Raw genomic sequence first — 21231 nt, 5'->3', positions numbered from 1 at the left:
TCTGCTAGTGAGCACTTGGGTCCAGATACCACAGCATGGGGTACCTTCCGAGGTCTGGAGGAGCGGTGGGTGGTCATAGTTGTGGCCGATCGGTGTATTGATGATCGATCACTATCTGGTGTTCTGCTCACCCCGGGCCGATCGGTACAGAATCACCAGGAACCATCTTTGGTCTTCATCCAATCCCGGCTCTCGTGTTATGTGAATAATTGGAGGTGTTCATTATGTGTCCAGTGAGGTCACAGACCCCGCCCCCCTCTCATTACGCCCCAATACTTCCCCCGCCCCCCCCTCATTACCCCCAATACTTCCCCCTCATTACCCCCCCCAATACTTCCCCCCTCATTACCACCCCAATACTTCCCCCTCATTACCCCCCAATACTTCCCCCTCATTACCACCCCCAATACTTCCCCCCTCATTACCCCCCCAATACTTCCCCCTCATTACCACCCCAATACTTCCCCCTCATTACCCCCCAATACTTCCCCCTCATTACCCCCCAATACTTCCCCCTCATTACCACCCCCAATACTTCCCCCCTCATTACCCCCCAAATACTTCCCCCTCATTACCACCCCAATACTTCCCCCTCATTACCCCCCAATACTTCCCCCTCATTACCCCCCAATACTTCCCCCTCATTACCCCCCAATACTTCCCCCTCATTACCACCCCCAATACTTCCCCCTCATTACCCCCCAATACTTCCCCCCTCATTACCCCCCAATACTTCCCCCTCATTACCCCCCAATACTTCCCCCTCATTACCCCCCAATACTTCCCTCTCATTACCCCCCAATACTTCCCCCTCATTACCCCCCAATATTTCCCCCTCAATACTTCCCCCCTCATTACCCCCCAATACTTCCCCCTCATTACCCCCCAATACTTCCCCCTCATTACCCCCGCCCCCCTCATTACCCCCCAATACTTCCCCCTCATTACCCCCCAATACTTCCCCCTCATTACTCCCCAATACTTCCCCCCTCATTACCCCCGCCCCCCTCATTATCCCCCAATACTTCCCCCTCATTACTCCCCAATACTTCCCCCCTCATTACCCCCGCCCCCCTCATTACCCCCCAATACTTCCCTCTCATTACCCCCCAATACTTCCCCCCTCATTACCCCCCAATACTTCCCCCTCATTACTCCCCAATACTTCCCCCCTCATTACCCCCCAATACTTCCCCCTCATTACCCCCCCAATACTTCCCCCTCATTACCCCCCCAATACTTCCCCCTCATTACCCCCCAATACTTCCCCCTCATTACCCCCCCAATACTTCCCCCCTCATTACCCCCCAATACTTCCCTCTCATTACCCCCAATACTTCCCCCTCAATACTTCCCCCCTCATTACCCCCCTATACTTCCCCCCTCATTACCCCCCAATACTTCCCCCTCAATACTTCCCCCCTCATTACCCCCCAATACTTCCCCCTCATTACCCCCCAATACTTCCCCCTCAATACTTCCCCCCAATACTTCCCCCTCAATACTTCCCCCTCATTACCCCCCAATACTTCCCCCTCATTACCCCCCAATACTTCACCCTCATTACCCCCCAATACTTCCCCCCTCATTACCCCCCAATACTTCCCCCTCATTACCCCCCCAATACTTCCCCCTCATTACCCCCCCAATACTTCCCCCCTCATTACCCCCCAATACTTCCCCCTCATTACCCCCCCAATACTTCCCCCCTCATTACCCCCCCAATACTTCCCCCCTCATTACCCCCCAATACTTCCCCCTCATTACCCCCCCAATACTTCCCCCTCATTACCCCCCAATACTTCCCCCTCATTACCCCCCAATACTTCCCCCTTCATTACCCCCCAATACTTCCCCCTCATTACCCCCCAATACTTCCCCCCTCATTAACCCCCAATACTTCCCTCTCATTACCCCCCAATACTTCCCCCTCATTACTCCCCAATACTTCCCCCTCATTACCCCCCCAATACTTCCCCCCTCATTACCCCCCAATACTTCCCCCCTCATTACCCCCCAATACTTCCCCCCTCATTACCCCCCAATACTTCCCCCGCCCCCCCTCATTACCCCCCCCCTCATTACCCCCAATACTTCCCCCTCATTACCCCCCCAATACTTCCCCCCTCATTACCCCCCCAATACTTCCCCCTCATTACCCCCCAATACTTCCCCCGCCCCCCCTCATTACCCCCAATACTTCCCCCTCATTACCCCCCCAATACTTCCCCCCAATACTTCCCCCTCATTACCCCCCCCAATACTTCCCCCGCCCCCCCTCATTACCCCCCAATACTTCCCCCGCCCCCCCTCATTACCCCCCAATACTTCCCCCTCATTACCCCCAATACTTCCCCCTCATTACCCCCCCAATACTTCCCCCCTCATTACCCCCAATACTTCCCCCCTCATTACCCCCCCAATACTTCCCCCTCATTACCCCCCCAATACTTCCCCCTCATTACCCCCCAATACTTCCCCCTCATTACCCCCCCAATACTTCCCCCTCATTACCCCCCAATACTTCCCCCCTCATTACCCCCCAATACTTCCCTCTCATTACCCCCCAATACTTCCCCCTCATTACTCCCCAATACTTCCCCCTCATTACCCCCCCAATACTTCCCCCCAATACTTCCCCCCTCATTACCCCCCAATACTTCCCCCTCATTACCCCCCCAATACTTCCCCCTCATTACCCCCCCAATACTTCCCCCTCATTACCCCCCAATACTTCCCCCTCATTACCCCCCCAATACTTCCCCCTCATTACCCCCCCAATACTTCCCCCCCTCATTACCCCCCAATACTTCCCTCTCATTACCCCCCAATACTTCCCCCCTCATTACCCCCCTATACTTCCCCCTCATTACCCCCCAATACTTCCCCCTCATTACCCCCCAATACTTCCCCCTCAATACTTCCCCCCTCATTACCCCCCAATACTTCCCCCTCATTACCCCCCAATACTTCCCCCTCATTACCCCCCAATACTTCCCCCTCAATACTTCCCCCTCATTACCCCCCAATACTTCACCCTCATTACCCCCCAATACTTCCCCAATACTCCCCCCTCATTACCCCCCAATACTTCCCCCTCATTACCCCCCAATACTTCCCCCTCATTACCCCCCCAATACTTCCCCCTCATTACCCCCCCAATACTTCCCCCGCCCCCCCTCATTACCCCCCCCAATACTTCCCCCGCCCCCCCTCATTACCCCCCAATACTTCCCCCTCATTACCCCCAATACTCCCCCCTCATTACCCCCCCAATACTTCCCCCCTCATTACCCCCAATACTTCCCCCCTCATTACCCCCCCAATACTTCCCCCTCATTACCCCCCCAATACTTCCCCCTCATTACCCCCCAATACTTCCCCCTCATTACCCCCCCAATACTTCCCCCTCATTACCCCCCCAATACTTCCCCCTCATTACCCCCCAATACTTCCCCCCTCATTACCCCCCAATACTTCCCTCTCATTACCCCCCAATACTTCCCCCTCATTACTCCCCAATACTTCCCCCTCATTACCCCCCCAATACTTCCCCCTCATTACCCCCCCAATACTTCCCCCTCATTACCCCCCAATACTTCCCCCTCATTACCCCCCCAATACTTCCCCCCTCATTACCCCCCAATACTTCCCTCTCATTACCCCCCAATACTTCCCCCCTCATTACCCCCCAATACTTCCCCCTCATTACCCCCCAATACTTCCCCCTCAATACTTCCCCCCTCATTACCCCCCAATACTTCCCCCTCATTACCCCCCAATACTTCCCCCCTCATTACCCCCCAATACTTCCCCCTCAATACTTCACCCTCATTACCCCCCAATACTTCCCCCTCATTACCCCCCAATACTTCACCCTCATTACCCCCCAATACTTCCCCCCTCATTACCCCCCAATACTTCCCCCCCCTCCCCCAATACTTCCCCCTCATTACCCCTCAATACTTCCCCCTCATTACCCCCCAATACTTCCCCCTCAATATTTCCCCCTCATTACCCCCCAATACTTCCCCCTCATTACCCCCCAATACTTCACCCTCATTACCCCCCAATACTTCACCCTCATTACCCCCCAATACTTCCCCAATACTTCCCCCTCATTACCCCCCAATACTTCCCCCTCATTACCCCCCAATACTTCCCCCCCCCTCCCCCAATACTTCCCCCCTCATTACCCCCCCCCAGCATGGTACGTATTATAGAATGAGATCTCTCCTCGCTGTTTCTCATCGTCTTCCATTATCGGCGCGTCGCGTTCCTTACCAGGCCATAGGATTGGCCGGCGGTGGAAAGGCGCCATCCAGTGGACAATTGTCACATTGCAGTCGTGTAAATCCTCAGCTTCTCGCAATCTACATTTTACCATCTTCGGCTTTACCCCCGTGGCGCCGTACGAGAGCGACGCGGTGACTGCGAGACGTCTATTCCACCGGTGATCCCTCTTATAAGCAAAATAATCCCCCCCCCCCTTCCTCTGAGGCACAAAGAGAACCTGTCAGTCATTCCCCCAGTGATCAGACTGTACATTGTAACTTTGTAGAAGGAGGAGGAGTCATTTCCTCAGTCTCCCCTCCCCCAGTGATCAGACTGTACATTGTAACTTTGTATCCAGTCACAAGGTGAGAGGCTGCAGCAGGGGGCTGATCTGTGTCAGACATTTGTGAACACAGCCAAGAACTGCACAGGCACCAGGATTCACATGATTGTGTCATCTCTGAACCGGCACCTCAGTCCAGGAAGGAGATGGCGACCCTGGATGAGGCCTGAACAGAGATGGTGCCGTTCTTCTGGAGAACAGATTAGATTGAGGCATTGTCGGGGGGGGGGGGATATGTGACGGACTCCCTGTTGGGTTTCTCCGCTGCTTCCCAAGTCCTAAAAAAACGAGACCCGCAAGTCTGGCCATGGTTACCCCAAGAACCAGACAACACCGGTCCTGGAGTAACCGGAAGAAGAATCCGGACTTCTGGAGAGTCCTCCCTTCCCCCCCCATATCTGGACCCTATCCTTCCTACACCCCCCCCCGCCAAGGGCGGATCCAGAGTCTAGTCTCGGGAGGGGCACTGCCAGAAAATAAGGTGTTGCTTACAGAACTCAATTAGGTGTCCGGTGTGTCCGCTGCAATGTTGCAGTACCGCTAAAAAATCAATGATCGCCGCCATTACTAGTAAAAAATATTTATATATAATTGCCATAAATCTATCCCATAGTTTGTAGACGATTGTCAGAGACTGCAGACGTGGTACAGGAGATGGTCAGAGACTGCAGACGTGGTACAGGAGATGGTCAGAGACTGCAGACATGGTACAGGAGATGGTCAGAGACTGCAGACATGGTACAGGAGATGGTCAGAGACTGCAGACGTGGTACAGGAGATCAATGCAGCCTCATCGGTGCCCATTATTGCAGCCCCACTTTTGTATATGAATGCAGCCCCACTGTATATATGAATGCAGCCCCACTTGGTCTATGAATGCAGCCCCACTTGGTCTATGAATGCAGCCCCACTTTGTATATGAATGCAGTCCCACTTTGTATATGAATGCAGTCCCACTTTGTATATGAATGCAGTCCCACTTTTGTCTATGAATGCAGTCCCACTTTTGTCTATGAATGCAGTCCCACTTTTGTATATGAATGCAGTCCCACTTTTGTATATGAATGCAGTCCCACTTTTGTATATGAATGCAGTCCCACTTTGTATATGAATGCAGCCCCACTTGGTCTATGAATGCAGCCCCACTTTGTATATGAATGCAGTCCCACTTTGTATATGAATGCAGTCCCACTTTGTATATGAATGCAGTCCCACTTTTGTCTATGAATGCAGTCCCACTTTTGTCTATGAATGCAGTCCCACTTTTGTATATGAATGCAGTCCCACTTTTGTCTATGAATGCAGTCCCACTTTTGTCTATGAATGCAGTCCCACTTTTGTATATGAATGCAGTCCCACTTTTGTATATGAATGCAGTCCCACTTTTGTATATGAATGCAGTCCCACTTTTGTCTATGAATGCAGTCCCACTTTGTATATGAATGCAGCCCCACTTTTGTCTATGAATGCAGCCCCACTTTTGTCTATGAATGCAGTCCCACTTTTGTATATGAATGCAGCCCCACTTTTGTATATGAATGCAGTGCCACTTTTGTATATGAATGCAGCCCCACTGTGCATGGCACTCACCATGGCATTGCCTCGATCACACACAGCAGGTATCTCCTCTCCCGACGTGTGTCATGGAACAAACAGGAGCTGTAGGTCTGTGTTTGGCAGGGCAGTGTGCTCTAGCAAGGTCCCCCCCCCCCCTAGACAGGCTTGTGTGATAGACAAAACACTGATTCAATCAGTGTTCCATCTACTATCACACGAGCAGGTCTAGCACAGGCAGCACAGCCGAACACAGACCCAGCTCTCACACACAGCCAGAGATGCCCGGTGTCATACACGCAGGAGAGAGGGGGAGCGCTGCAGTCAGCTACAGCTCAAAGCAGCCCCAGGACAGGCAGCCTACCGGGCTGGGCCAGTCCCGCCCTGGTGATGAGAGAGTGAGAGACTCGGCAGCTGCAGGCACCGCAAAGCAGTTTAAAAAAAATGATAAAAACATAAAATAAAAAAAAGCCAATGTGACATGATTGTCTCGGGGGGGGGCAATTTCCCTGTTGCCCCCCCCCCTGGATCCGCCATTGCCCCCCGCCCCCCCATATCTGGACCCTATCCTTCCTACACCCCCCCCGCCCCCCATATCTGGACCCTATCCTCCCCCCGCCCCATTTGGGAGGTTTGGTTGTATATATTTGTATAATCCATCAATATTCTCCTCTGCCGCCCTCTACTGGTCACATTTCACCCCCCCCACATCTGATGCACAGTACCACTTCTCTTGTATGTAATTCTCGGTATCTCCTCTTATTCTGGATGGATGGGCTCTGCACAGTAACACTTCTTCTTATTCTGTATGTAGGACGTTGGAGGGAGGTTTGTGATTGGCTGGGATGGATTGGTTGGCGTCATGTGACCTCACTGTGGTCCGGAGACCTCGGGTGACCCCCGGATTACAATTGCATATTGTCTGGGGGGGCGCTCTCCCCCTCCCCCGGCTGTAATCAGAATAATTGGCCCAATTAGAATTCAGAGATTTGCGGCTTTGATTGAAGAGTAAATATTGAAGTCGCCGTTCCTCTGATCCGCGTCCCGGGAAATCTGCTTCACGTTATGCAAATTTTCTGTAATAAATTGCTTCTCATTGGGGGGGGAGGGGGGTGTCGCTTCTGCGATTTGTGTCTTGCGGAGATTTGGCGTCATTTACAGAGAGGTGCAAAAATGAAACATTGTAACAACCAGGAGGTGGGCGGAGACATGCAAATATCTTTGTGACTCCATAAAATGTGTCACTGCCCCCCCCCCCAAAATTCTAAAAAGCGGAGGGCGGTGGTGTCTCCCCCTGGTGGAGATTGGAGGGTGTTGGTGTCTCCCCCTGGTGGAGAGCGTAGGGCGGCGGCGGTGTCTCCCCCTGGTGGAGAGCAGAGGGCGCGATTGTCTCCCCCTGGTGGAGAGCGGAGGGCGGCGGTGTCTCCCCCTGGTGGAGAGCGGAGGGCGTTGGTGTCTCCCCCTGGTGGAGAGCGGAGGGCGGCGGCGGTGTCTCCCCCTGGTGGAGAGCAGAGGGCGCGATTGTCTCCCCCTGGTGGAGAGCGGAGGGCGGCGGTGTCTCCCCCTGGTGGAGAGCGGAGGGCGTTGGTGTCTCCCCCTGGTGGAGAGCGGAGGGCGGCGGTGTCTCCCCCTGGTGGAGATTGGAGGGTGTTGGTGTCTCCCCCTGGTGGAGAGCGTAGGGCGGCGGCGGTGTCTCCCCCTGGTGGAGAGCAGAGGGTGCGATTGTCTCCCCCTGGTGGAGAGCGGAGGGCGGCGGTGTCTCCCCCTGGTGGAGAGCGGAGGGTGGTGATGTCTCCCCCTGGTGGAGAGCGGAGGGCGGCGGTGTCTCCCCCTGGTGGAGAGCGGAGGGCGGCGGTGTCTCCCCCTGGTGGAGAGTGGAGGGCGGCGGTGTCTCCCCCTGGTGGAGAGTGGAGGGCGGCGGTGTCTCCCCCTGGTGGAGAGCGGAGGGTGGTGGTGTCTCCCCCTGGTGGAGAGCGGAGGGTGGCGGTGTCTCCCCCTGGTGGAGAGCGGAGGGCAGCGGTGTCTCCCCCTGGCGGAGAGCGGCGGTGTCTCCCCCTGGGGGTGAGCGGAGGGCGGGGGTGTCTCCCCCTGGTGGAGAGCGGAGGGTGGCGGTGTCTCCCCCTGGTGGAGAGCGGAGGGTGGTGGTGTCTCCCCCTGGTGGAGAGCGGAGGGCGGCGGTGTCTCCCCCTGGTGGAGAGCGGAGGGCGGCGGTGTCTCCCCCTGGTGGAGAGCGGAGGGTGGCGGTGTCTCCCCCTGGTGGAGAGCGGAGGGTGGCGGTGTCTCCCCCTGGTGGAAGGTGGCGGTGTCTCCCCCTGGTGGAGAGCGGAGGGTGGCGGTGTCTCCCCCTGGTGGAGGGTGGCGGTGTCTCCCCCTGGTGGAGAGCGAAAGGCGGCGGTGTCTCCCCCTGGTGGAGAGCGGAGGGTGGCGGTGTCTCCCCCTGGTGGAGAGCGGAGGGTGGCGGTGTCTCCCCCTGGTGGAGAGCGGAGGGTGGCGGTGTCTCCCCCTGGTGGAGAGCGGAGGGTGGCGGTGTCTCCCCCTGGTGGAGGGCGGCGGTGTCTCCCCCTGGGGGTGAGCGGAAGGTGGCGGTGTCTCCCCCTGGTGGAGAGCGGAGGGTGGCGGTGTCTCCCCCTGGTGGAGAGCGGAGGGCGGCGGTGTCTCCCCCTGGTGGAGAGCGGGGGGCGGCGGTGTCTCCCCCTGGTGGAGAGCGAAAGGCGGCGGTGTCTCCCCCTGGTGGAGAGCGGAGGGCGGCGGTGTCTCCCCCTGGTGGAGAGCGGAGGGCGGCGGTGTCTCCCCCTGGTGGAGAGCGGAGGGCGGCGGTGTCCTCCCCCGGCCTGAAAATCAATTAGTTTTGGAGACGGAGAGCAATATCCCCCCCCTCCCCCTCCAATCCGAAGACATCAGAGCACAGAAATCTTTTATAGTAGAATGATGGGCGGCGGTTCAGTGATCCTGATTGGGCGTCACATGATCGGGTGTGATCCGCCCCTCCCCCCCCCCAGTGACGTCTCCTCTATCAGTGCCTAGGCTCAGATGATGTCATCAGTCTGCTGCAGGTAGGAGGAGTCATTTCCTCAGTCTCCCCTCCCCCAGTGATCAGACTGTACATTGTAACTTTGTAGAGAAAATGTGAGAGGACCTGTAGATAATAATAATGGTGTTGTTGTCAATCGTCCAGCGATCCCCCCCCCCCCCGGTGTAGGGTGAGGTGGAAAGTCCTGCGGGGCGCTTCGTCTCTCTGAGGAATTCCTGACTTCCTGCCATGTAATCCCCTCCCCCTCCCCCTCCCCCTCCGTGACATGATTGTGTGATCTGCGGCCAAAACCACCTGAAACGATCGGCGGTGCGGCTCTAATTGGGCGCATGATTTTATAAGAGGAAGGTTTTCTCTCCGGCGTTCGGATTTTCCGGGAATCCAAGAAAATGATCCAAATCAGAAAAGACCCCGCCCCCCGCAGTGTTCATCCAATGGGAGCGGATCTGACTCGGGATCCAATCACAGAGCGGGAGAATGTTTGTTATCCAGGAAGTGACCCCTCCCCCCCAGGGTGAGATCCTCCCCTTTGGGGTCACCGCCTCAAATCAGCAGCTGTCAGGATATTAGAATCACACACTGTGTCCATTCAGGTGATTGGCGGGGAGAAAAGAAACCTTCGTCCCATGAGAGAGATACAAAGTAACATTGTTTATAAACATTGATCAGAGAGGAGATAGAGAGATACAAAGTAACATTGTTTATAAACATTGATCAGACGGGAGATAGAGAGATACAAAGTAACATTGTTTATAAACATTGATCAGACGGGAGATAGAGAGATACAAAGTAACATTGTTTATAAACATTGATCAGACGGGAGATAGAGATACAAAGTAACATTGTTTATAAACATTGATCAGACGGAAGATAGAGAGATACAAAGTAACATTGTTTATAAACATTGATCAGACGGGAGATAGAGAGATACAAAGTAACATTGTTTATAAACATTGATCAGACGGGAGATAGAGAGATACAAAGTAACATTGTTTATAAACATTGATCAGACGGGAGAGAGAGAGATACAAAGTAACATTGTTTATAAACATTGATCAGACGGGAGATAGAGAGATACAAAGTAACATTGTTTATAAACATTGATCAGACGGGAGATAGAGAGATACAAAGTAACATTGTTTATAAACATTGATCAGACGGGAGATAGAGAGATACAAAGTAACATTGTTTATAAACATTGATCAGACAGGAGATAGAGAGATACAAAGTAACATTGTTTATAAACATTGATCAGACGGGAGAGAGAGATACAAAGTAACATTGTTTATAAACATTGATCAGACAGGAGATAGAGATACAAAGTAACATTGTTTATAAACATTGATCAGACGGGAGATAGAGAGATACAAAGTAACATTGTTTATAAACATTGATCAGACGGGAGATAGAGATACAAAGTAACATTGTTTATAAACATTGATCAGACGGGAGATAGAGAGATACAAAGTAACATTGTTTATAAACATTGATCAGACGGGAGATAGAGAGATACAAAGTAACATTGTTTATAAACATTGATCAGACGGGAGATAGAGAAATACAAAGTAACATTGTTTATAAACATTGATCAGACAGGAGATAGAGAGATACAAAGTAACATTGTTTATAAACATTGATCAGACGGGAGATAGAGAGATACAAAGTAACATTGTTTATAAACATTGATCAGACGGGAGAGAGAGATACAAAGTAACATTGTTTATAAACATTGATCAGACGGGAGATAGAGAGATACAAAGTAACATTGTTTATAAACATTGATCAGACGGGAGATAGAGAGATACAAAGTAACATTGTTTATAAACATTGATCAGACGGGAGATAGAGAGATACAAAGTAACATTGTTTATAAACATTGATCAGACGGGAGATAGAGAGATACAAAGTAACATTGTTTATAAACATTGATCAGACAGGAGATAGAGAGATACAAAGTAACATTGTTTATAAACATTGATCAGACGGGAGAGAGAGATACAAAGTAACATTGTTTATAAACATTGATCAGACAGGAGATAGAGATACAAAGTAACATTGTTTATAAACATTGATCAGACGGGAGATAGAGAGATACAAAGTAACATTGTTTATAAACATTGATCAGACGGGAGATAGAGATACAAAGTAACATTGTTTATAAACATTGATCAGACGGGAGATAGAGAGATACAAAGTAACATTGTTTATAAACATTGATCAGACGGGAGATAGAGAGATACAAAGTAACATTGTTTATAAACATTGATCAGACGGGAGATAGAGAAATACAAAGTAACATTGTTTATAAACATTGATCAGACAGGAGAGAGATACAAAGTAACATTGTTTATAAACATTGATCAGACGGGAGATAGAGAGATACAAAGTAACATTGTTTATAAACATTGATCAGACGGGAGATAGAGAGATACAAAGTAACATTGTTTATAAACATTGATCAGACAGGAGATAGAGAGATACAAAGTAACATTGTTTATAAACATTGATCAGACGGGAGATAGAGAGATACAAAGTAACATTGTTTATAAACATTGATCAGACGGGAGATAGAGATACAAAGTAACATTGTTTATAAACATTGATCAGACGGGAGATAGAGAGATACAAAGTAACATTGTTTATAAACATTGATCAGACGGGAGATAGAGAGATACAAAGTAACATTGTTTATAAACATTGATCAGACGGGAGATAGAGAGATACAAAGTAACATTGTTTATAAACATTGATCAGACAGGAGATAGAGAGATACAAAGTAACATTGTTTATAAACATTGATCAGACGGGAGAGAGATACAAAGTAACATTGTTTATAAACATTGATCAGACAGGAGATAGAGAGATACAAAGTAACATTGTTTATAAACATTGATCAGACGGGAAATAGAGAGATACAAAGTAACATTGTTTATAAACATTGATCAGACAGGAGAGAGAGATACAAAGTAACATTGTTTATAAACATTGATCAGACGGGAGATAGAGAGATACAAAGTAACATTGTTTATAAACATTGATCAGACGGGAGATAGAGATACAAAGTAACATTGTTTATAAACATTGATCAGACGGGAGATAGAGAGATACAAAGTAACATTGTTTATAAACATTGATCAGACGGGAGATAGAGAGATACAAAGTAACATTGTTTATAAACATTGATCAGACGGGAGATAGAGAAATACAAAGTAACATTGTTTATAAACATTGATCAGACAGGAGAGAGATACAAAGTAACATTGTTTATAAACATTGATCAGACGGGAGATAGAGAGATACAAAGTAACATTGTTTATAAACATTGATCAGACGGGAGATAGAGAGATACAAAGTAACATTGTTTATAAACATTGATCAGACAGGAGATAGAGAGATACAAAGTAACATTGTTTATAAACATTGATCAGACGGGAGATAGAGAGATACAAAGTAACATTGTTTATAAACATTGATCAGACGGGAGATAGAGATACAAAGTAACATTGTTTATAAACATTGATCAGACGGGAGATAGAGAGATACAAAGTAACATTGTTTATAAACATTGATCAGACGGGAGATAGAGATACAAAGTAACATTGTTTATAAACATTGATCAGACGGGAGATAGAGAGATACAAAGTAACATTGTTTATAAACATTGATCAGGCGGGAGATAGAGAGATACAAAGTAACATTGTTTATAAACATTGATCAGACGGGAGATAGAGAGATACAAAGTAACATTGTTTATAAACATTGATCAGACGGGAGATAGAGAGATACAAAGTAACATTGTTTATAAACATTGATCAGACGGGAGATGGAGAGATACAAAGTAACATTGATCAGACGGGAGATAGAGAGATACAAAGTAACATTGTTTATAAACATTGATCAGACAGGAGATAGAGAGATACAAAGTAACATTGTTTATAAACATTGATCAGACGGGAGATAGAGAGATACAAAGTAACATTGTTTATAAACATTGATCAGACCGGAGATAGAGATACAAAGTAACATTGTTTATAAACATTGATCAGACGGGAGATAGAGAGATACAAAGTAACATTGTTTATAAACATTGATCAGACGGGAGATAGAGAGATACAAAGTAACATTGTTTATAAACATTGATCAGACGGGAGATAGAGAGATACAAAGTAACATTGTTTATAAACATTGATCAGACGGGAGATAGAGAGATACAAAGTAACATTGTTTATAAACATTGATCAGACGGGAGATAGAGAGATACAAAGTAACATTGTTTATAAACATTGATCAGACAGGAGATAGAGAGATACAAAGTAACATTGTTTATAAACATTGATCAGACAGGAGAGAGAGATACAAAGTAACATTGTTTATAAACATTGATCAGACGGGAGATAGAGAGATACAAAGTAACATTGTTTATAAACATTGATCAGACAGGAGATAGAGAGATACAAAGTAACATTGTTTATAAACATTGATCAGACGGGAGATAGAGAGATACAAAGTAACATTGTTTATAAACATTGATCAGACAGGAGATAGAGAGATACAAAGTAACATTGTTTATAAACATTGATCAGACGGGAGATAGAGAGATACAAAGTAACATTGTTTATAAACATTGATCAGACGGGAGATAGAGAGATACAAAGTAACATTGTTTATAAACATTGATCAGACGGGAGAGATAGAGAGATACAAAGTAACATTGTTTATAAACATTGATCAGGCGGGAGATAGAGATACAAAGTAACATTGTTTATAAACATTGATCAGACAGGAGATAGAGATACAAAGTAACATTGTTTATAAACATTGATCAGACGGGAGATAGAGAGATACAAAGTAACATTGTTTATAAACATTGATCAGACGGGAGAGAGATACAAAGTAACATTGTTTATAAACATTGATCAGACGGGAGATAGAGAGATACAAAGTAACATTGTTTATAAACATTGATCAGACGGGAGATAGAGAGATACAAAGTAACATTGTTTATAAACATTGATCAGACAGGAGATAGAGAGATACAAAGTAACATTGTTTATAAACATTGATCAGACGGGAGATAGAGAGATACAAAGTAACATTGTTTATAAACATTGATCAGACGGGAGATAGAGATACAAAGTAACATTGTTTATAAACATTGATCAGACGGGAGATGGAGATACAAAGTAACATTGTTTATAAACATTGATCAGATAAGGAGATAGAGAGATACAAAGTAACATTGTTTATAAACATTGATCAGACAGGAGATAGAGAGATACAAAGTAACATTGTTTATAAACATTGATCAGACGGGAGATAGAAAGATACAAAGTAACATTGTTTATAAACATTGATCAGACGGGAGATAGAAAGATACAAAGTAACATTGTTTATAAACATTGATCAGACGGGAGAGAGAGATACAAAGTAACAGTGTTTATAAACATTGATCAGACGGGAGATAGAGAGATACAAAGTAACATTGTTTATAAACATTGATCAGACAGGAGATAGAGAGATACAAAGTAACATTGTTTATAAACATTGATCAGACGGGAGATAGAGAGATACAAAGTAACATTGTTTATAAACATTGATCAGACCGGAGATAGAGATACAAAGTAACATTGTTTATAAACATTGATCAGACGGGAGATAGAGAGATACAAAGTAACATTGTTTATAAACATTGATCAGACGGGAGATAGAGAGATACAAAGTAACATTGTTTATAAACATTGATCAGACGGGAGAGAGAGATACAAAGTAACATTGTTTATAAACATTGATCAGACGGGAGATAGAGAGATACAAAGTAACATTGTTTATAAACATTGATCAGACGGGAGATAGAGATACAAAGTAACATTGTTTATAAACATTGATCAGACGGGAGATAGAGAGATACAAAGTAACATTGTTTATAAACATTGATCAGACGGGAGATAGAGAGATACAAAGTAACATTGTTTATAAACATTGATCAGACGGGAGATAGAGAGATACAAAGTAACATTGTTTATAAACATTGATCAGACGGGAGAGAGATACAAAGTAACATTGTTTATAAACATTGATCAGACGGGAGATAGAGAGATACAAAGTAACATTGTTTATAAACATTGATCAGACGGGAGATAGAGAGATACAAAGTAACATTGTTTATAAACATTGATCAGACAGGAGATAGAGAGATACAAAGTAACATTGTTTATAAACATTGATCAGACGGGAGATAGAGAGATACAAAGTAACATTGTTTATAAACATTGATCAGACGGGAGATAGAGAGATACAAAGTAACATTGTTTATAAACATTGATCAGACGGGAGAGATAGAGAGATACAAAGTAACATTGTTTATAAACATTGATCAGGCGGGAGAGAGAGATACAAAGTAACATTGTTTATAAACATTGATCAGACAGGAGATGGAGAGATACAAAGGAACATTGTTTATAAACATTGATCAGACGGGAGATAGAGAGATACAAAGTAACATTGTTTATAAACATTGATCAGACAGGAGATAGAGATACAAAGTAACATTGTTTATAAACATTGATCAGACGGGAGATAGAGAGATACAAAGTAACATTGTTTATAAACATTGATCAGACGGGAGAGAGATACAAAGTAACATTGTTTATAAACATTGATCAGACGGGAGATAGAGATACAAAGTAACATTGTTTATAAACATTGATCAGACGGGAGATAGAGAGATACAAAGTAACATTGTTTATAAACATTGATCAGACGGGAGATAGAGATACAAAGTAACATTGTTTATAAACATTGATCAGACAGGAGATAGAGAGATACAAAGTAACATTGTTTATAAACATTGATCAGACGGGAGATAGAGATACAAAGTAACATTGTTTATAAACATTGATCAGACAGGAGATAGAGAGATACAAAGTAACATTGTTTATAAACATTGATCAGACGGGAGAGAGAGAGATACAAAGTAACATTGTTTATAAACATTGATCAGACGGGAGATAGAGAGATACAAAGTAACATTGTTTATAAACATTGATCAGACAGGAGAGAGAGATACAAAGTAACATTGTTTATAAACATTGATCAGACAGGAGATAGAGATACAAAGTAACATTGTTTATAAACATTGATCAGACGGGAGATAGAGAGATACAAAGTAACATTGTTTATAAACATTGATCAGACAGGAGATAGAGAGATACAAAGTAACATTGTTTATAAACATTGATCAGACAGGAGATAGAGAGATACAAAGTAACATTGTTTATAAACATTGATCAGACGGGAGAGAGATACAAAGTAACATTGTTTATAAACATTGATCAGACAGGAGATAGAGAGATACAAAGTAACATTGTTTATAAACATTGATCAGACGGGAGAGAGAGATACAAAGTAACATTGTTTATAAACATTGATCAGACGGGAGATAGAGAGATACAAAGTAACATTGTTTATAAACATTGATCAGACGGGAGAGAGATACAAAGTAACATTGTTTATAAACATTGATCAGACAGGAGATAGAGAGATACAAAGTAACATTGTTTATAAACATTGATCAGACGGGAGAGAGAGATACAAAGTAACATTGTTTATAAACATTGATCAGACGGGAGAGAGAGAGATACAAAGTAACATTGTTTATAAACATTGATCAGACGGGAGATAGAGATACAAAGTAACATTGTTTATAAACATTGATCAGACAGGAGATAGAGAGATACAAAGTAACATTGTTTATAAACATTGATCAGACAGGAGATAGAGAGATACAAAGTAACATTGTTTATAAACATTGATCAGAGAGGAGATAGAGAGATACAAAGTAACATTGTTTATAAACATTGATCAGACGGGAGAGATAGAGAGATACAAAGTAACATTGTTTATAAACATTGATCAGACGGGAGATAGAGAGATACAAAGTAACATTGTTTATAAACATTGATCAGAGAGGAGATAGAGAGATACAAAGTAACATTGTTTATAAACATTGATCAGACGGGAGATAGAGAGATACAAAGTAACATTGTTTATAAACATTGATCAGAGAGGAGATAGAGAGATACAAAGTAACATTGTTTATAAACATTGATCAGACGGGAGAGATAGAGAGATACAAAGTAACATTGTTTATAAACATTGATCAGGCGGGAGATAGAGATACAAAGTAACATTGTTTATAAACATTGATCAGACAGGAGATAGAGAGATGCAAAGTAACATTGTTTATAAACATTGATCAGACGGGAGAGAGATACAAAGTAACATTGTTTATAAACATTGATCAGACGGGAGATAGAGATACAAAGTAACATTATTGATAAACATTGATCAGACGGGAGAGATAGAGATACAAAGTAACATTGTTTATAAACATTGATCAGACGGGAGATGGAGAGATACAAAGTAACATTGTTTATAAACATTGATCAGACGGGAGATAGAGAGATACAAAGTAACATTGTTTATAAACATTGATCAGACAGGAGATAGAGAGATACAAAGTAACATTGTTTATAAACATTGATCAGACGGGAGATAGAAAGATACAAAGTAACATTGTTTATAAACATTGATCAGACGGGAGAGAGAGATACAAAGTAACATTGTTTATAAACATTGATCAGACCGGAGATAGAGATACAAAGTAACATTGTTTATAAACATTGATCAGACGGGAGATAGAGATACAAAGTAACATTGTTTATAAACATTGATCAGACGGGAGATAGAGATATACAAAGTAACATTGTTTATAAACATTGATCAGACGGGAGATAGAGATACAAAGTAACATTGTTTATAAACATTGATCAGTCGGGAGATAGAGAGATACAAAGTAACATTGTTTATAAACATTGATCAGACAGGAGATAGAGAGATACAAAGTAACATTGTTTATAAACATTGATCAGACAGGAGAGAGAGATACAAAGTAACATTGTTTATAAACATTGATCAGACAGGAGATAGAGAGATACAAAGTAACATTGTTTATAAACATTGATCAGACGGGAGATAGAGAGATACAAAGTAACATTGTTTATAAACATTGATCAGACGGGAGATAGAAAGATACAAAGTAACATTGTTTATAAACATTGATCAGACGGGAGAGAGAGATACAAAGTAACATTGTTTATAAACATTGATCAGACCGGAGATAGAGATACAAAGTAACATTGTTTATAAACATTGATCAGACGGGAGATAGAGATACAAAGTAACATTGTTTATAAACATTGATCAGACGGGAGATAGAGATATACAAAGTAACATTGTTTATAAACATTGATCAGACGGGAGATAGAGAGATACAAAGTAACATTGTTTATAAACATTGATCAGACAGGAGATAGAGATACAAAGTAACATTGTTTATAAACATTGATCAGACGGGAGATAGAGAGATACAAAGTAACATTGTTTATAAACATTGATCAGACAGGAGATAGAGATACAAAGTAACATTGTTTATAAACATTGATCAGACGGGAGATAGAGAGATGCAAAGTAACATTGTTTATAAACATTGATCAGACGGGAGATAGAGATACAAAGTAACATTGTTTATAAACATTGATCAGACAGGAGAGATAGAGATACAAAGTAACATTGTTTATAAACATTGATCAGAGAGGAGATAGAGAGATACAAAGTAACATTGTTTATAAACATTGATCAGACAGGAGATAGAGAGATACAAAGCAACATTGTTTATAAACATTGATCAGACAGGAGAGAGAGATACAAAGTAACATTGTTTATAAACATTGATCAGACAGGAGATAGAGATACAAAGTAACATTGTTTATAAACATTGATCAGACAGGAGATAGAGATACAAAGTAACATTGTTTATAAACATTGATCAGACGGGAGAGATAGAGATACAAAGTAACATTGTTTATAAACATTGATCAGACGGGAGAGAGAGAGATACAAAGTAACATTGTTTATAAACATTGATCAGACGGGAGAGAGAGAGATACAAAGTAACATTGTTTATAAACATTGATCAGACAGGAGAGAGAGAGATACAAAGTAACATTGTTTATAAACATTGATCAGGCGGGAGAGAGATACAAAGTAACATTGTTTATAAACATTGATCAGACGGGAGATAGAGAGATACAAAGTAACATTGTTTATAAACATTGATCAGACGGGAGATAGAGATACAAAGTAACATTGTTTATAAACATTGATCAGACCGGAGATAGAGATACAAAGTAACATTGTTTATAAACATTGATCAGACCGGAGATAGAGATACAAAGTAACATTGTTTATAAACATTGATCAGACCGGAGATAGAGATACAAAGTAACATTGTTTATAAACATTGATCAGACGGGAGATAGAGATACAAAGTAACATTGTTTATAAACATTGATCAGATAAGGAGATAGAGAGATACAAAGTAACATTGTTTATAAACATTGATCAGATAAGGAGATAGAGAGATACAAAGTAACATTGTTTATAAACATTGATCAGACAGGAGAGAGAGATACAAAGTAACATTGTTTATAAACATTGATCAGACGGGAGAGAGAGATACAAAGTAACATTGTTTATAAACATTGATCAGACGGGAGATAGAGAGATACAAAGTAACATTGTTTATAAACATTGATCAGACGGGAGATAGAGAGATACAAAGTAACATTGTTTATAAATATTGATCAGAGAGGAGAGAGATACAAAGTAACATTGTTTATAAACATTGATCAGACGGGAGATGGAGAGATACAAAGTAACATTGTTTATAAACATTGATCAGACGGGAGATAGAGAGATACAAAGTAACATTGTTTATAAACATTGATCAGACGGGAGATAGAGATACAAAGTAACATTGTTTATAAACATTGATCAGACAGGAGATGGAGAGATACAAAGGAACATTGTTTATAAACATTGATCAGGCGGGAGATAGAGAGATACAAAGTAACATTGTTTATAAACATTGATCAGACAGGAGATAGAGAGATACAAAGTAACATTGTTTATAAACATTGATCAGGCGGGAGATAGAGAGATACAAAGTAACATTGTTTATAAACATTGATCAGGCGGGAGATAGAGAGATACAAAGTAACATTGTTTATAAACATTGATCAGACGGGAGATGGAGATACAAAGTAACATTGTTTATAAACATTGATCAGACGGGAGATAGAGAGATACAAAGTAACATTGTTTATAAACATTGATCAGACGGGAGATAGAGAGAGATACAAAGTAACATTGTTTATAAACATTGATCAGACAGGAGATAGAGAGATACAAAGTAACATTGTTTATAAACATTGATCAGACGGGAGATAGAGAGATACAAAGTAACATTGTTTATAAACATTGATCAGACGGGAGATAGAGAGATACAAAGTAACATTGTTTATAAACATTGATCAGACGGGAGATAGAGAGATGTAAAGTAACATTGTTTATAAACATTGATCAGACAGGAGATAGAGAGATACAAAGTAACATTGTTTATAAACATTGATCAGACGGGAGATAGAGAGATACAAAGTAACATTGTTTATAAACATTGATCAGACGGGAGATAGAGAGATACAAAGTAACATTGTTTATAAACATTGATCAGACAGGAGATAGAGATACAAAGTAACATTGTTTATAAACATTGATCAGACGGGAGATAGAGATACAAAGTAACATTGTTTATAAACATTGATCAGACGGGAGATAGAGAGATACAAAGTAACATTGTTTATAAACATTGATCAGACAGGAGATAGAGAGATACAAAGTAACATTGTTTATAAACATTGATCAGACGGGAGATAGAGAGATACAAAGTAACATTGTTTATAAACATTGATCAGACGGGAGATAGAGATACAAAGTAACATTGTTTATAAACATTGATCAGACGGGAGATAGAGAGATACAAAGTAACATTGTTTATAAACATTGATCAGACAGGAGATAGAGAGATACAAAGTAACATTGTTTATAAACATTGATCAGACGGGATAGA

Source organism: Rana temporaria, unplaced genomic scaffold (genome assembly GCF_905171775.1).
Source record: "Rana temporaria unplaced genomic scaffold, aRanTem1.1, whole genome shotgun sequence".
Taxonomy (NCBI): Eukaryota; Metazoa; Chordata; class Amphibia; order Anura; family Ranidae; genus Rana; species Rana temporaria.
Note: the sequence above shows the minus strand (reverse complement) of the source record.